The sequence below is a fragment of the Pteropus medius genome, unplaced genomic scaffold (assembly GCF_902729225.1).
Source record: "Pteropus medius unplaced genomic scaffold, Ma_sr-lr_union100, whole genome shotgun sequence".
Lineage (NCBI taxonomy): Eukaryota > Metazoa > Chordata > Mammalia > Chiroptera > Pteropodidae > Pteropus > Pteropus medius.
The window spans coordinates 2285505-2304788 of record NW_024351733.1 but is presented as its reverse complement, the minus strand read 5'-3'; the positions used below and the strand labels follow the sequence as shown (position 1 = coordinate 2304788).

The window sequence follows — 19284 nt, the reverse complement described above, 5'->3', positions numbered from 1 at the left end:
AGTGAATTCTACCAAACATTCAAAGAAGATTTAATACCTATTCTCCTCAAAATCTTCCAAAAAATCAAAGAGAAGGCAATACTTCCCAATTCATTTTTTGATGCCAATATTACTCTGATACCAAAACCTGGTAAAGATAACACAAAAAAAGAAAACTGCAAACCAATATCTCTCATGAACACAGATGCAAAAATCCTAAATAAGATACTAGCGAACCGAATACAGCAAGATATTAAAAAGATTATACACCACAATCAAGTGGGCTTCATCCCAGAGGCACAGGGATGGTATAACATATGCAAATCGATTAATGTGATGAACCATATAAACAAATTAAAAAATGAGAATCATATGATCATATCAATAGATACAGAAAAAGCCTTCAACAAGATACAGCATCCATTAATGATCAAAACACTTAACAAAATCAGTATAGAAGGAAAGTACCTTAACATGATAAAGGCCACAGATGACAAACCCTCAATCAACATTATACTTAATGGTGAAAAACTAAAAATCTTCCCTCTAAGATCAGGAACAAGGCAAGGCTGTCCACTATCACCACTCTTATTCAATATTTACATTGGATGTCCTAGCAAGTGCAATCAGACAAGAGAAAGATAGAAAAGACATCTAAATAGGAAACGAAGAAGTCAGACTGTCACTATTTGTGGATGACATGATTCTCTATATAGAAAATCCTAAAGAATCCACAAGAACACTACTAGAAACAATAAGCAAATGTAGTTAAGTATCTAGATACAAAATCAATGTTCAAAAATCCATAGCGTTCCTATACTCTAATAATGAAGTGTCAAAGTGGAAAAAATGATTCCTTTTGCAATTGCAACAAATGAAATAAATATCTAGGAATAAATTTAATGAAACATGTGAAGGATCTATATAATGCAAACTACAAGACCTTATTAAAAGAAATCGAAGAAGATACAAAGAAATGGAAAGATATTCTGTGTTCTTGGATTGGAAGAATCAACATAGTTAAAATGCCCATCTTACTTAAAGCATTATACAGATTTAATGCAATCTCCATCAAAATCTCATCAGCATTTTTTAAAGAAATAGAACAAAAAATCATCAGATTTGTATGGAAGCACAAAAGACCTAGAATTGCCAAAGCCATTCTGAGAAAAAAGAATGAGGCTGGAGGCATCACTCTGCTCGACTTCAAATTATACTACAAAGTAACAGTAAACAACGGCATGGTATTGGAAGTAAAACAGATACGCGGACTAGTGAAACAGAATCAAAAGTCTAGAAGTAAGCCGTTATTTATAAGGGCAAATAATTTTCGACAAAAAAGCCAAAAACATACAGTAGAGAAAGGAAAGCCTCTTCAATAAATGGTGCTGGGAAAACTGGAAAGCCACCTGCAAAAGAATGAAACTAGACTGTTGTCTATCACCACACACCAAAATGAACTAAAAATGGATATTGGAACTGAATATAAGACCTGAAACAATAAAATGCATAGAAGAAAACATAGGAACTAAAATCAAGGACCTTGGACTTAAAGAAGATTTTATGAATTTGACCTCAAAGGCAAGGGAAGTAAAAGCTAAAATAAATGAATGGGACTATATCAAACTAAAAAGCTTCTGCTCAGCAAAAGAAATTGTCAACAAGGTAAAGAGACAACTATCCTAATGGGAAAATATATTTGCAAGCAACACCTCCGATAAAGGCCTAATATCCAAAATATACAAAGAACTCATACAATTCAATAACAACAAAAAACAAATGATTCAATCAAAGAAATGGGCAGAGGACCTGAACAGACACTTCTCCCTAGAGGACATACAAATAGCCAACAAATATTTGAAAAGATGCTCAACATCACTAGGTATTAGGGAAATGCAAATCAAAACTACAATGAGATAGCATCTCACACCCGTTAGAATAGCTATAATCAACAGGACAATAATAACAAATGGTGGAGAGGATGTGGAGATAAAAGAACCCTCATACATTGCTGGTGGGACTGCAAATTGGTACAGCCCCTATGGAAAACAGTATGGAGGTTCCTCAAAAAAATAAGTATTGACCTACCACATGATCCCGCAATCTCTCTACTGGGTATTTACCCAAAAGCTTTGAAAGCCCATATCCGAAAAGATACGTGCACACCGATGTTCATAGCAGCATTACTCACAGTAGCCAGGACATGGAAGCAACCAAAGTGTCCTATGATAGATGGTTGGCTAAAAAAGCTGTGGTACATATGTACAATGGAATATTACTCAGCCATAAGAAGAGATGAAATATTGCCATTTGTGACAACATGGATGGACCTCTAGATAATCATGCTAAGTGAAATAAGCCAGACAGAAATAGTTGAAAATCACTTGATATCACTTATTTGTGGAATATAAACCTAAAAGCAACACATGAACAGGATAAACAAACAGAGACTCATGGACATGGACTATAGACTAGTAGATACCAGAGGGTAGGGGGTGGGAGTTGAAGAGGGAGGTAGACTGGGTAAAGGAGGTCAAATATATAGGGTGGTAGGGGTAGAGTGCAGTTGGTAAAGGGAATCAAATATATGGTAGCTGAAGGAAACTGGACTTTGGTGGTAAACGCACAATAGAATATACAGGTGTCAAATTATAATGTACACCTGAAAAATTATATAATTGTATTAAACAATGTTACCCCAATAAATGTAATAAAAATAATTTTATCTTTAATTTCAAGATTTAAAATGATTAAATAGACAATGTCATTAGCTTGCTTATAGAAGCTGAATTATTACTCCAGCATAGAATCCATGGTTGCTCACATCTAACTCTCACTATGCTATATATACGTGTTTATTTTTTAAACACCTTTTATTGTGAAACACACTAATATATGGAAGAATGTGTACAACCCCTTATTATCATAACTCAATCCAGGGTATTTTTTTAAAAAAAAGTAATTCCAGCAATCAGAAACCCCTCTTGAGCACCCTCCCAATCACTAGTCTCTCCAACCGCCACAATATAACATTCCCCCTAACTTTCTTTGTAATCACTCCCTTAGAGCTTTGTAACTTAAATATGCAGTTCTTAATGATAGAGTTTTGTTGCTGAATGTTTTTGAACATTTTATAAATGGGACCATATAATATATATTCTTTTGTGTGAGGGTTCCTTTGCTCAGTATTACACTTTAAGAATAATCCATGTTGTTGCTTATTCAGTGATGTATAATATTCCATTGTGGGTTTTTTTTTTTTACTGTAAATAAATATTTAGGTTGTTTTAGTTTGAAGTTATTACAATGCTGCTATGGACATTCCTGTATCTGTGTCCTAGAATGTGTGCACAAGCATTTCTGTGGAGTATATACCTAGGAGTGAAACTGATGGGCCACAGGTTATACATATCTTTAACATTACTATATGGTGGCAAATAGTTTTCAGTCCTAGCAGTAGTAGTGTATGAAAGTTTACATTCCTATTTACATTTTACAGTTCAAATAGCAATGTATGATAATTTCAATTGCTCCATATTATTACCACCAAATGGTACCAACGGACTTTTATGTTTCAACCATTCTGGTCAGTATATAGTAATTTTATTTTAGTTTTAATTTGCAACTCTTTGACTACTAATAGGACTGGCAAACTATGTTTATTGGTCATGTGAATTTCTTATTTAGAGAAGACAAAAGTCTTAGTGCTATTATGAAACATAAACTACATTTGTTATTTATTACGAAGTGATCATTCTATAAACACCATCCATGAATATAAGCAGCCAACAAGCCCTCTTTGTTTCCCCTTCTCACTTTTCAAAAACTTCACTCAGTATTTTATCAGATTGTCTGCTCCTTTCTTAAACACTGGTAGGAATTCATAATTACGAGGCACACACTTCATCAGTTATATGTGTATTCCAAATATCGTTTCCTACACTATGACTTTCATTTTCACTCTCAATATTGTCTTTCCATGTACAGAAGTTATTAATATACAATATAGTCCAATTTATTATTTTTATTTATGATTACTGCTTTATGCATATACTTAAATCTTTCTTTACCCAATATTAATTCAGATACTCTCCCGTACTTTGTTGTAAAAGTTATTATTTTGCTTTTTCCCATTTAGATGTGTAATCCTCCTGTGTTTTATTTTTGTTTATAGTGTGAAAAGGGATATATATATATATATATATGTATTTCTAATTAGAAGATTCAATTTTAATTTTTAAGATAAGTTGCACATATAAAACAAAATAATAAGTGTACAGTAGAAAAACAGAAATGTATATAGTGAAAAGTCTCTGTCCTACTTCAGAACACCCCCTAACTCTGCTAGTTATACTCTCATTGTAAATAAACCATTTAAAATTTGAAATATTTACAGAGTAAGGCAAAGAAATAAATAAACACAGTGGTATACAGTAATATTTTTCTCATTCAGTTTTATAGTTTTCAATATATCTTTGTTAGCATTTTTACAGCTCTGAATTGACATTTTATTTGTAATACCCTATTTATTTTATCCTTAATCTTCTCTAGGCTGTGAGTCTGGTTCTGAGGTTTCAAACCAGTTGAAGTGGTACTTTGATTTTAAATTTCTCCAAGTGGTTATAATAGTTGAGTTTAGGAACTCATTTTCATGCTTTTATTCCCTCTTTACTACTGAATATGTACATGTTTTGTTTCCTTTGTTTCTCATAATAATTTTTCATTTGCCATATAAGCAAACAGAAAGGATAGACTTCATTTGAACTGGATCACCAATATCAACACTCAATGTAACCTCTTTCTAATCACAGAGGAGACAGGAATATTTCCCCTAAAAAAAATAATAATAACTAGTTCACCTACATACTATGGGTGAACCTCTTCGATTTCCTGTCTGGATTTTTTCCTATACAATCTCATTTACTTTTAAAGTTTCAAAAAACATCTAGAGCAGGGGTTGGGAAACTTTATAGTCTTGAGAATAAATATTTTAGGCCTTGCTGGCCATGCAGTCTTTGTTATAACTACACAACTCTGCCACTGTAGCTCAAAATCAGCCATAGATTAAAAATAAGCGAACAGGTATGTCTGGGTCCCAATAAAACGTTATTTAAAAAAAAAAAACAAAAACAACAACAGGTGTTAGGTCAGATTCAGTCCATGGGCTGTACTTTAACTACCCTTCGTCTATAAATTGATTACCACAAAGCCCCAGGTTTTGGCCCTTACCTGAGCTGTTTTTTGGACTATCTTCCCTAAAACATTTGTGAAACCTCAAACACAACATTTTAACAGTTCCTTATTTTTTCCTCTAAGTCTTTACTTGTAATTTTAGTTAATGATTTCCAAGCTAGAAATCTTTTAGGCCATTCTTTACTCCTCCCTTTCTTTCTCACCATGTTTGTCCCTATATTTCATCAATTCTAAATCAATTTTAATTTGGCCTCTTCCTTCTAGCCTCACTACCATGGCCTTTCTTGAAATCCCCTAACACATTTTTCCTTGTGATGTTCCAACTCATCTCTTTCATCATGGTCTTACCACCCTCTAACCTGTGTCTGCACTGTCATCCTGTCTTCTTTTTGGTTTCTACACAAACATTCACATTGTCCACAATGTATACATACTGTGAAACATTGAATATCTCAAAACTTCCATAATAATCCAAAAAAAATTCTTAAAATTCTTTAGATTTCTAAAGTGTTTTCTTTTTTTAATTTTGCTTGTCTCTCTTTGATGCATCTCTGGATAGGATATGCACACAAACATGTGTATATGTATATATACATAAATATGCATTTATGTGTATATATGTATATATGTATGCATATCAAGAAATTGACCTAAATGGATATTAGGAGTTTGGGGGATTTTGATTAAGCAGATTATTTTGGGTTAAGGAGACACCATAAACAACCCTGAGATAAATTTATAAGTACTCACATAGGTAGGGATCCATATCTTCACTTACTCTTGACATCTGATTATTTAAGTAGCTAATTATAAAAAGAAAAGCAAATGTGTCTCTGATATTACTAATGTCTCTGGTATTCCACAAATCTTTTCATTTCTCTTTTATAAACATCTTTACCACAGTCCAAAGTCTCAGCAGGCCAATGACTGTGTAAAGGGTGCAATATTTGACAGTTCTGTCATATTGGAAAAATATTCAGGGTATGCTATTCCTGCACTGTTTCTGGGGGAAAAAATGTAGGTTTATGCTAATATTAACCTAAAAATTATGCAATTTCAATGTCTTGATTTGGCAAAATTAACACCCTGTATAAATACCCAAAGTAGTAAAAATAGTTTGCTATTAGTGAGCTATAATGTTATCTTTAATAGTAGGATCTTTTGGAGAAATTAACTACAAAAATGATTCAGCAGTCTAAATAATTTAAATTCTTGAAAAGTTTAAGTAGAATTCCTTCTGAGGACTTGATATGTGCATGGATCTCCTTTACAAAATCTGAGGATTTCATTTAGTCTTAATTTACATATCTTTTAGTATATTGTCCAAATGAAGATAATACAGTGTTTGACAAAATAGCTTCTAAATCTTATCTTTAATTTGTTGGCTAGTGGGGATATATGAAATAAGGATGTCTTTCTCTTCATTCAAACAAAAAACATATGTAATCGATATAGGAACTTTTACCTAAGAAATAGCAGCAAAAGTGGGGTGGGGGGTGGGGAGCAAAAAGCCATAGCTATGTGCTAAGCATTCTACTGTATATTTCAGATTCAATACAGTGTTTAATATTTTCAAAAATATCTTAGGGTAGGTACTATTAGTATATTCATTTCACAGATGAGAAAACTGAGACTTTGGAAGGCTAAGTAACTTGTATACTTCTAAGCAGGAATGCAGGGCAACACTATAGTGGAATAAGACTAGTTGATAGTACTATGGGTTTTTCTTCAGCATCATTAAAATCAGTAAACACCATATTATCTCACGGAAGACAAGAAATCCTACGTCTATAGCATACTGTCCTCTTGGGCATAAACCATGGTGTTATTGTCCAGTTCCACTCCTATATATCTGAGCATCATAAATCTTATATTAAAAAAAGAAAGGGTTAATAAATGATCTCCTTTGTAGCCTAATTTTCTCAGACCAATATCTCTACTTTATAGCTACTTCTCATTATACATTGTGATGAGTATACCACACTCTCAAATCAAATGCAATTTATCTTGTTTTTCCATGAAGTTCCTTGAGGTTTCCTCATCTCATTGCTGTTGTTTGCTTCTTTTGTTTATATTATTTCTTGTCTTAAAATGTTATTTCTTCTGGATTTTCTGTTTAGATATAACTTCCTCTTTGAGAACCTTTCTGATGCTTCCAACTAGAAGTAATCTATCCTATCTTTGGGCTTCCCTAACACTCCTTTTGTCCTGCTTTAAAGAATTTATTCCATTCTAATTTATATTGGTGTCATTATACCCAAACTACAGTAAATGCTAAGCACAGAAATTCTGTTGAATCACCATTTTTGCCTTTTATAACAGGTTCTTATATAATACTGTTGTACTTAATTTTTGCAGATTCAAAATTAACTTAATTAATTTTAACATATAATTGGTATCCACTTTGAATTATTATATCTTTTAATAGGAAAATGTCATGTAGATTAGAAATCCCAAACTATCACCTTTTAAATGAAGACATACTTTTCAATTTAAAGCAATTCATAAAACAAGAAAGTTATGCAGCATATGTATGAAATTTGAATACAGGCCAACATAGGTTTGAAATTCTGCTTTATTACTGAATAATGCTTTATAAACTTAAGCAAGTAATTTAATTTTCTGATGTCAGAATCCTCATTTGTGAAGTAGGCATAATAATATCTACTTCACGGTATTATATAGATTAGGAATAATATGACACCAAACAATTAGACAATCTGGGAGAAATGGACACATTCCTAGAAACATACAATCTCTAAAGACTCCCAAGACTGAGTCAAGAAAAAACAGAAAATCTGAACTGACTAATTACCACCATTGAAATAGAATTAGCAATCAAAAACCTCCCAAAAAAACAAAATTTCTGAACCAGAAGCCTTCATAGGCAAATTTTACCAAACATTCAAAGAAGAATTATCACCTATTCTTCTTGAACTATTCCAAAAACTTCAAGAAGAGGGAAGGCTCCCTAACTCGTTTTATGAGGCCACCATTACCTTGATTCCAAAACCAGGCAAAGACATTACAAAAAAAAGAAAGCTATAGGCCGATATCTCTTATGAACATTAATGCAAAAATCCTCAACAAAATATTAGCAAACCAAATTCGGCAACACATTAAAAATATCATACACCATGATCAAGTTGGATTTATTCCTGGGATGCAAGGTTGGTTCAATATCTGCAAATCAATTAATGTAATACACCACATTAACAAATTGAAAGATAAAAACCATATGATCATATCAATAGATGCAGAAAAAGCATTCGACAGAATCCAGCATCCATTTATGATACAAACTCTCAGCAAAGTGGAAATAGAGGAAACATACCTCAACATAATAAAGGCCATATATGAAAAACCTACAGCTAACATTATATTCAATGGGGAAAGGCTAACAATATTTTCCTTAAGATCAGGAACAAGACAAGGATGTCCACTTTCACCACTCCTCTTCAGCATTGTATTGGAAGTCTTAGCCACAGCAATAAGACAAGAAAGAGAAATAAAAGGCATCTGAATTGGAAAGGAAGAAGTAAAACTCTCGTTATTTGTTGATGACATGATACTATATATAGAGAACCCTAAAGATCCCACCAAAAAACTGTTAGAACTGGTCAATGAATTCAGTGAAGTAGCAAGTTACAAAATAAATATTCAGAAGTCAGTGGCATTTTTAAACATCAGTGATGAACTTTCAGAAAGAGAAATTAAGTAAACAATCTCATTTACAATTGCGTCAAAAACTGTAAAATACCTGGAAATCAAATTAATCAAGAATGTAGACGACCAGTTTTCAGAAAATTATAAGTCATTGAAAAAAGAAATTGAAGAAGATAAAAATAAATGGAAGCATATATCATGCTCATGGGTAGGAAGATTCAACATTGTTAAATTGGCCAGACTACCCAAAGCCATCTATAGATTCAATGCAATCTCTATCAAAATACCAATGGCATTTTTTAGAGAGCTAGGACAAATAATCTTAAAATTTATATGGAATCATAAAAGACCCTGAATAGCCATGGCGATCTTGAGAAAGAAGAACAAAGTTGGAGGTATCACACTACCTGATATCAAACTATACTACAAGGCTATAGTAATCAAAATAGCATGGTACTGGCATAAAAACAGATTCATTGATCAATGGAACAGAATAGAGAGCCCAGAAATAAATCCATACCTATACGCTCATTTAATATATGACAAAGGAAGCAAGAATATACAACGGGGTAAAGACAATTTCTTCATTAAATGATGCTGGGAAAACTGGACAGATACATGCAAATAAAAGAAGCTGGACCATCTTCTGACATTGTATACAAGAAGAGACTCAAAATGGATTAAAGATTTAAATGTAAGCCCTGAAACCATAAAACTCTTAGAAGGAAACATAGTCAGTAAACTCTCTGATATTACTAACAGGAATTTCTTTTCAGATATATCTCTTCGGGCAAGGGAAACAAAAGAAAAAAATAAACAAATGGGACTACATCAAACTAAAAAAATTTTCGTACATCAAATGAAACCATCAACAAAACAAAAAGACAATGAACTGATTAGGAGAAGATATTCACTAATAATACATCTGATAAGGGGTTAATATCCAAAATGTATAAAGAACTTATACAACTCAACAACAACAAAAAAACAAACAATCTAATTAAAATGGTTGGAAGACCTGAACAGATACTTCTCCAAAGAGGAAATACGGATGGCTAACAGACATATGAAAAGATGCTCAAGGTCACTAATCATCAAAGAAATGCAAATTAAAACCACAAGGAGATATTACCTCACACCTGTCAGAATGGCTATCATCAATAAATTTTAAAAAAGCAAGTATTGGCGTGGATGTGGAGAAAAGGGAACTGTCATACATTGTTGGTGGGATTGCAAATTGGTACAGCCACTGTGGAAAACAGTCTGGAGGTTCCTCAAAAAATTGAAAATGGATATACCTTTTGACCCAGCAATTGCACTTTTGGGTATTTATCCAAAGAAAACCAAAACAATAATTTGTAAAGATCTATGCACTCCAATATTCATGGCAGCACAATTTAAAATAGCTGAGATATGGAAGCAACCTAAATGCCCATCAACAGATGATTGAATAAAGAAATTTTGGTTCATATATACAATGAAATATTACTCAGCCATTAAAAGAAATGAAGTCTTACCATTTGCAATGACATGGATGAACCTAGGTTATTATGCCGAGTGAAGTAAGTCAGACAGAGAAAGATAAATACCATATGATTTCACTTATATGCGGTATCTAAGGAACGAAAAGAGCAAACTAATCAAAAGCAGACTCACAAATATAGTGGACAGTTTGGTGATGGACAGAGAAGTGAGGGGTTGAGAGGCTGGGGGAATAGGGTGAAGGATTAAAGAAGTACAAATTAGTAGTTGATAGTTGGGCACAGGGAATATGGCAGAGGGAATGCAGTTAACATTAATATGATGGCTAAGTGGAGGGCCAGGGGAGAGAGGAAGAAATTCAGGGAGTCGTTTTATGAACATTGTAGATGTCTAACCAATGTACTGTATACTTGAAACTAATTTAAATAAATAAATTTAATTAAAAAAAGATTAAGAATAATATGGTAAAGTTTTGAAGAACATAGTAAGCGCTCAATGTTAACAATAACAATAATCATGATATCCATTTAATATTATAAATTATCTATCATCTATTTAACTATCAATCAATCATCTTCCCACACAAAAGGAGAACTGAATCTTAGTAAATCTAGTATCTTTGTTCTTTAAGACTCATTTATTTCACAATGTGTAACTGAGCAAACTAAAACTATTACAGCAAATGGAGTCATATTTCTTTCCTTATTTCTTTGTGGATGAAAGGAGACAGTACACTTGATTTGGCTACAAGAAATTTAATTTCATTTTTTTTCCTGCTAAAGAAGAATAAGAGGGGAAAAACATTTTATTTAAAAGTGGAGGGTGAATATATTTTGATCTTCAGGGCAAGTAAGACATTTAGGTGTTGTTATCTTCTCAAAAGTATTATTAAAACACAAATTCCAAATATGCAGAGTAAGATTAAAAAATAGAAAAGCGTGATATTTTGCTTCTTAGGCTGCCAAAATGTTTATTTCCACCACAGGCTGTTGCAGCAATTCAAATTCACCACTTGAATCAGCTTATTAAAAAAGTGTACCTTTTTTATATGGAGACTCATTTCTTTTGATCGTGATTAAAAGGAAAGGTTAAGATCACTGTGTGTCTTAGAATATATTTGGTATGAGAATAATAGAAATATAAAAAATTGAAACAATTAACTTTTTTACTTAGCATTATTTCCACGTGGGTAATTCTATTTTCTCTCTTACACAGTTTCACTGGGGCCATTACCTTCCATAAGACTGCTTTTCCTATTAAGGTAGTTATAATTAACAAGAGCCTACACGTATAACAGTTATCATCTACTGCATTAATGAACATATACAGGCTATTATTTTTCTTAGTGTTTACTATATTTTGTATATATATATATTTTTTTTGGAAACAATCTCAAAGGTGGCAGATTTAAAAAATAGTGACTTTTATAATTGTCAATTAATTCTAAGATAATTTTCCAAAGAAAGAAAAACTATTCACATTTTCGTATTATTAAGTTGGTCTTGGAATGTGCAGAAATAGTATTATAGAAAAAGAACAAATTTAGAAGCACCTAGTAGAATTAACAGAGAATCGGTGCTGAAATCACACCAGAGTAGCATTTCAATTAGAAATAGCAAGAAGATATTTAGGCTATGAGATGTTGTTAAGTAGTAAAAAAAAATAAGAACCATCTTCAGTGGCATGTCCTATTTTGCTTGGAGTTGTATCCATACGTCAAGGAGAAAGTGTCCAAAGGACTTAAAAAATTAGATAGTAGTAATTAATTCAAGGCAGATTTCTGGTTATATATATCTGACAAACATATGATAAATGACTTAAATATGCCAGGGGTCCCTTATTAGGATGTGATGTTCATTTTAGTTAAGTCCACTGATCCCATGAACTTTTGGAGGATTGCCCCACCCCCACTTCCCAGAATGGATATACCTGTGGGAGCAGGCCAGTTTTAGCATGACACCATGTAGGTAAGAAATCTCCACTTCAAATTCACTGAACTAAAATCTGACCCAACTCTACTAAGTATTACTGAAGGAAACTTTCAACATATTTGATTTACTACTTTATGAATAAATATCATCATGAAAATCAAGTCTCTTTTACTGTTTCACATTCCATCTTATTAAAACACAAGTACATGAGGGAAATATTCTTATCATAAAACTACTATATTCATTAAAATTTTCCTTTCCTATGCCTGAAGGCACATGTCTAAACCTGTTGGGGTTACTTTATTATTTAATTAAAGAAGACTCTTTTCTATCAATTTAGCTGTTTCATCTGAAGTTTGATTAACATCAGTATATGCTGTGCTCTCAAGCAAGTAAATATAGCTCGTGAAGAAAGAGGAATGAGCAAAAGTAAAATGTAAAAAAAAAAATTACATAAAAACATGAAATGTGTATAGAAATAGAATATCTAAGAAATAAAAAGCCACTAGAAATACTTCATAAATGTATATAAAGTACAGTATTTGCACATTTTACTTAACCATTCATTCATTCCTTGAATAAACATTTATTGAGTGCTTAGTATTGGAGCAGTCAGTATGTGAAATTTAAGGGATATAAAGGCGAAAATGATACTGTTCCTGACAATGAGAAACTCACAGTTTAATGTGTGCATTAAGTGTTCCCATGAGGGTATGTACCAAAATTGTAGCATCTGCTGTATTTGCCCAGTGCGCATCTTTTCCCTTGCCTTTCCACTTCAAAGTACACTGGCTCAACTTCCAGGTGCCAACACTTAGATTTCTTTATCTGAAGACTTCCTCTGGCTGCAGAGGTCTGCTTTGCTCACCCATATGGCAAGCCAAACCATTCAGGAATTAACACCTATGGGAGCAACTCTCCACCAATGATTGATGAGAGTCAATGTATAAATATCCCAGTTCACCATCCACTCTCAAGTGGGATTACTCTGAGGTATGTGTTTTATACTGTTTCTCATAGTTTCCTCATGGGAATTAGGTTCTAAATAACTAAATTGTCATCTGGGTTGAAAATGCACTTTTTATCAGCTTCCGTCTGTTCCCTGTCTCATTTCTCTAAGATTTTCCCTGTACCTTCCAAATAACCTACTTGGACTTTACTTATTGCATCATGGTGTTCCACTGGAGGAATCTAAATGAAAACAAAGACAATCCCAGTATAAAGGAGCTTGGATTAGTTCTACTCTATAGGATCGTAAGAGTAGGAGGGAAGAAGTTAGGCAAGATATCACAGTAGATTAGGGCCTAAATGGGTGAGCAGAGGTATCTGAGGCAGAGAAGAGAAGAAGGGCATATGAAGCAGAGTCAGCATGTATGGTTCTAATGAATTAACATTCATCACTAGGAAGGCTTGTTAAAACACAGATTGCTGAGCTCTACCTTCAGAGTTTCTAATATCGTAGAACACGAGTTTTTATTTCTAAGAAGTTCTCAGGCAATGCTGATGCTGCTGGTATGACGACCACACTTTGAGGGCCACTAGCATGGAGGAAATAGTCAAATCACAAGTGGAAAAGAGGATCAAGATTATAAAAGTTTGTGAATATCCTGTGACCTGAAATTGTTTTTATTTTTAGTCCATTATTGGTAAAATTGTTTATTGACAAAAAAGCTACCAAAGAAAATTACTAAATAGTTGTAGATTTACATAATATAAGTGGTAAAATCCTTGGAGAGAGAAATATAGAATATTTCTTATACACTTTCTGGCGTGATTTCTCAGGCTCTATTTTCTATCATCCGTATTTCCCACTAACCCTATGACAGTCAGTTTGGTAACTTTATGCTTCTCACAGGCTATAGGCATAGACCACAGCATAACTGGCTGGTCCAACAAGTGATGAGCAGGGCAGCAGTGCTGAAGATATCCATGACCACAAGAAACCAGGAAGCATTAGTTGTCTATAACTGCTCTCGACTACGAGAAAACATTGCCTTTTGTCCTTGAAAGGTTTAGTTATATAGGGTAAGGAGAAGAAATAGGAGTTATTACTAGTTCTCTTCCTGTTTTAAACATATGTAAATGTACCATACACAAGATAGGACCATAACAGAAGCTAGAATTATAGAATTTTTGTTTGTTTGTTTGTTTGTTTGGGAAAAGATATCTCTCATCTATTCAACATATTAATCACTTCATATATTTAATATATTTTGGTTTTTTTGGTGGGAACATTTGAGTTCCACTGCTGACAAATTTAAATTATACAATACAGTATTATCAACTATAGTATAACCATGTTATACATTAGATTCTCAGACCTTAATCATCTTATATCTGAAAGTTGGTAAAAGTTTATAACCTTTTATCAAGCTCTCCGGACTACTCCTACTCCCCAGCCCCTGCAACCCCTTTTCTAATCTCTGTTTTTTTAGATTTTCATATGTAGTATTTGTCTTTCTCTGTCTGGCTTATTTCACTTAGTAAAGTGACCTCAAGGTCCATCCATGTTGTTGCAATGGTAGGATTTCCTTCTTTCTCATCAATAACATTTGTCTGTCTGTCTGTCTGTCTGTGTATGCATGTGTGTGTATCTCACAGTACCACACATTTTCTTTATCTATTTTTCCATTGATGGACATTTAGGTTGTTTCCATATCTTGGCTACTATGAAAAATGCTGCAATGAATATGGGAATGTAGATATATCTTCGATATCCTCTTTTCATTTCTTTGAATATATACCCAGAAGTGGATTGCTAGATAATATTATAGTTCTATTTTAAATTTTTTGAGAAACCTCCATACTGTTTTCCATAGTGGCTATACCAATTTACATTCCCATCAACAGTGCACAAGACTTCCTTTTCCTTCACATCCTCTCCAACATTTATCTCTTGTCTTTAGATGATAGTCACTCTAACAGGTATGAGGTGATATCTCATTGTGGTTTATATTTGCATTTCCATGTGATTAGTGATGTTGAGCATCTTTTCATATACCTCTTGGCTATTTGTATGTCTACTTTAGAAAAATGTCTATTCAGTTCCCCTGCTCATTTTTTAATTGGATTTTTTGTTATTGGGTTGTATAAGTTCCTTATATATTTTGGATATTAACTCCTTATCAGATATATGATTTGCAAATATGTTCTCATTTTACATAGGTTGCATTTTCATTTTGTTGATGGTTTCCTTTGCTGTAGAGAAGCTTTTTAGTTTGATGTGCTCCCACTTGTTTATTTTTGCTCATCTTTGCTTTTGGTGTCAAATCCAAAAAATCTCCACCAAACTTCTGTCAAGGAGCTTAAACCCTATGTTTTCTTCTAGGAGTCTTATGGTTTCCAGTCTTAAATATAAGTCTTTAATCCATTTTGAGTTTATGAATGGTATAAGATAGAGGACCAGTTTCATTTTTTTGGATGTAAATGTCTAGTTTTCCCAACATCATTTATTGATGATACTATCCTTTCCTCATTGTATATTCTTGGTTCCTTTGTCAAAAGTTCATTGAGCATATAACATGGGTTTATTTCTGGGTTCTCTATTCTAGTCAATTGATCTACACATCTCTTTTATGCCAATATGATGCTGTTTTGATTACTATTACTTTGCAATATAGTTTGAATTCAAGAAGTGTGATGCCTACAGCTTTGTTATTTCTCAAGCTTGCTTTGGTTATTCCGAATCTGTTTTAGTTCCATACAAATTTTAGGATTATTTCTTCTATTTCTATGAATAATGCTTTGATAGGGATTGCACTGAATCTGTAGATAACATTGGGCAGTAAGGACATTTTAACAACATTAATTCTTCCAAGACATGAACATGAAATACCTTTTTATTTATTTGTGTCTTCTTCAATTTCTTTTATCAATGTCATAGTTTTTAGTGTACAGTTCTTTTCCCTCCTTAGTTAAATGTATTTCTAAGTATTTTATTCTTTTTGATGCAATTGTAAAGGGGATTTTTTTTTAAATTCCTCTTTTTGATAGTCTGCTGTTGGTGCATAGAAACAACTGATTTTTGTATATTGGCTTTGTATCTTGCAATTTTACTGAATTTATTAGTTCTAACAGTTGTTGATGTAGACCTTAGGATTTTCTATATATGCTATTATGTAGTGTGCAAACGGATATAATTTTACTTCTTCCTTTCTGATTTGGATGCCTTTTATTTCTTTTTCTTGGCTAATTGCTCTAGCTAGGACCTCCAGTACTATGTTGAACAGAAGTGTGTAAGTGGGAATCTTTCTCTTGTTCCTGATCTTAGAGGTAAATCTTTCAGCTTTTCACTATTGAGTATGATGTTAGCTGTGGGCTTTCACAATGACCTTTATGATGTTGTGGTATATTTCATCTATAAACAGTTTGTTGGGAATTTTTATCATGAATGGATGTTAAATTTTATCAAATTTTTTTTTCCTGCATGTATTGAGGTGATCATATGATTTTTATCTTTCATTTTTTAAAGGTGATGTATCACAATGATTAATTGGTGGCTATTGAACCATCTTTGCATCCCTGAAATAAATCCCATTTGATCATGGTATATGACCATTTAATGTAATATTGAATTTGGTTTGCTAATATTTTTCCTGAAGATTTTTGCATCTATGTTTATAAGGGATATTGGTCTATAATATTCTTTTTTGTCATAAGGTGTAGTTTTGATATTGAGGTAATGCAGGCCTCATAAAATGAGCTTGAAAGTATTCCTTCCTCTTCATTTTTTATAAGATTGGTATTAATTATTTAAATATCTGGTTGAATTCACCAGTGAAGCCATCTGGTCATGAGCCTTTGTTTGATGGTGTTTTTAATTACTGATTGAATCATCATAGTAGTAATTGGTCTGTTTAGATTTTTTATTTCTTCATCATTCAGCCTCAGTAGGTTGTATGTTCCCAGAAATTTATCCATTTCTTCTAGGTTGTCTAATTTGTTGGCATATACTTATTCATAGCAGTCTCTTATGGTCCTTTGTATTTGTGTGATATCAGTTGTAATGTCTCCTCTTTCATTTCTAATTATATTTGAGACCTATCTCTATGCTTGTTAGATAATACTAGTGCTCAGCTCTATTTCTAATTCACTTTCTCCTCTTGGACTTATTGGCGATTATAATTTCCTATTCCCTTAAAGTTAGTTGTGGCCTCGTGACTTGCTTTAGATAATAAAATGCAATAAAAATGACATGTATAACTCTGGGTGAAAGCATTTAAGCATCAGGGTGATACTTTCCATGCACTTGTTCCTTGTTATGGTTTCTTATGATGATGAAATGATAGAACACTAGTGCCTCAATCAGCTGAGGTCATTGCATGACTATAATGATCAGAACCTTTAGTTGACCTATGTAGTATATATAGCAAAAATAAGAAATGAACCTTTGCTGTTTCTGGACAATGATATTTTAGGGTTGTTTGTTACCATAGCATAACATACTCAATCATGACTAATACACTGTATTCTTCTCTCAGTGAAGCACTTTCTCTTATAGATTTCTAGGGGGAAAAAGGCTTAGGAGAGGCAAATTTTTGAGACTTCATCTGAAAATGACTTTATTCTCTCCACACACTAAATTTTTAGTTTGTCAAAGTATATAATTTATCTCTTATTGAATAATAAACTACTCCCCAATTTAGCATCTTAAAACCAAAAACATTTACTATCTAACACAGTTTCTGAGGGTCAAGAATCCAGGAGGTGGAATTCAAGAATTGGAATTAAGAATCCAATTTTATCTCCAGACATCACTAAATTTCCTTTGGAAAGCAAAATCATCTACAGTTAAGAACAACTGACCTAATATCATCCTCTAAGATTCTTATATTTTCCTTTCTCATTTTACTTTTCTTTGTGTGTTTATACTACTTTATGAACGATTTCTTCAAATTTATCTTCTACCTCCTGTTGAAATTTATTTCTGCTAGTCATTTTTTATTAGACTTTATTTCTTAGGAAAGTTTTAGGTTCATGGCAAAATTGAACAGAAAGTACAGTGAATTCCCACACACATCCTACATGCCCCCCCAGCACAAAGCCTCTCCCATTATTGACATCCAGTACCAGAGTGGTACATTTCTTACAACTGATGAACCTACATTGACAAATAATAATTACCCAAAGTCCATAATTTATATTAGACTTCACTCTTGGTGTTATACATTCTATGGCTTTGCACAAATATATTATGACATGTACCAATCATTCTAGTATTATACAGAATATTTTCATTGTTTTAAAATTGCTATTAAATTTTTAATTTAAATAACCTTTCTCTTTTCCCGAAATGTTATTTTCTATAATCTCTTCTACTTTTTTGTATTATGGATACAGTAAGTAGTCTCACTGAGATAATAATTATAGTTAAGTTTAACATGCATTTCTAGATCTATGCCTTGTATCTATTTTCTCGGAGTTTTGATTTGTTTATATTGTTATGGTGTTTCTCTAATATCACTGCTTGCTTGTTCTTTTATACTGGTTTCTTTTATGTTACAGATTTTTTTTTCAAAAATCTGGAAATCCTTAGCTGTCTCATAAAATTGAGGTACTTAAATGCTTATTGAAAGCTCTCTGTGTAAATGTGGGATTTATCAATTAGCAGGCTTCAATATAGGGTCATCAGGCAAGGATCTGACTATTGCATTGGTGGATCATAACATACTCTTAACTGTAGATCTTTTCTCTTATGACAATCAAATTCTCTAGAGAAAATTTTACAATCTCCTTTCCAGAGCATAGAAACTTAAGAGCCATGGTAGGGAGGAGCAACTGGTGGTTTCACCATTAAATATATCGACCTTAACTTAATCCCCTGTTTTCAGCATGATGACCTCACTCCTTCCATCAACTGATTCTGTTGTTTGCATGTTGAGAGTTTTTCTCTTTCAGCCTCATGAGAAAGCAAACTACTGACTTAGGTCTGCTGGAATGGGACAGACAGAGTGTCTAACTATTCTAAGCTGGAGACTAGGAACCTAATTGCTTCTTTCAATGGCTTCAAACAAGCCTACTATTTCTAGCCCTT

At 32.8% G+C, this 19284-nt stretch overlaps 1 protein-coding gene across 1 annotated transcript in view; it reads right to left on the bottom strand.

Annotated features, from left to right (window-relative positions):
* The window catches only part of DMD (dystrophin), a 1897222-nt gene that overhangs the window by 1016536 nt on the left and 861402 nt on the right, over positions 1 to 19284 (bottom strand). The gene's annotated exons all lie outside the window — the stretch shown is intronic.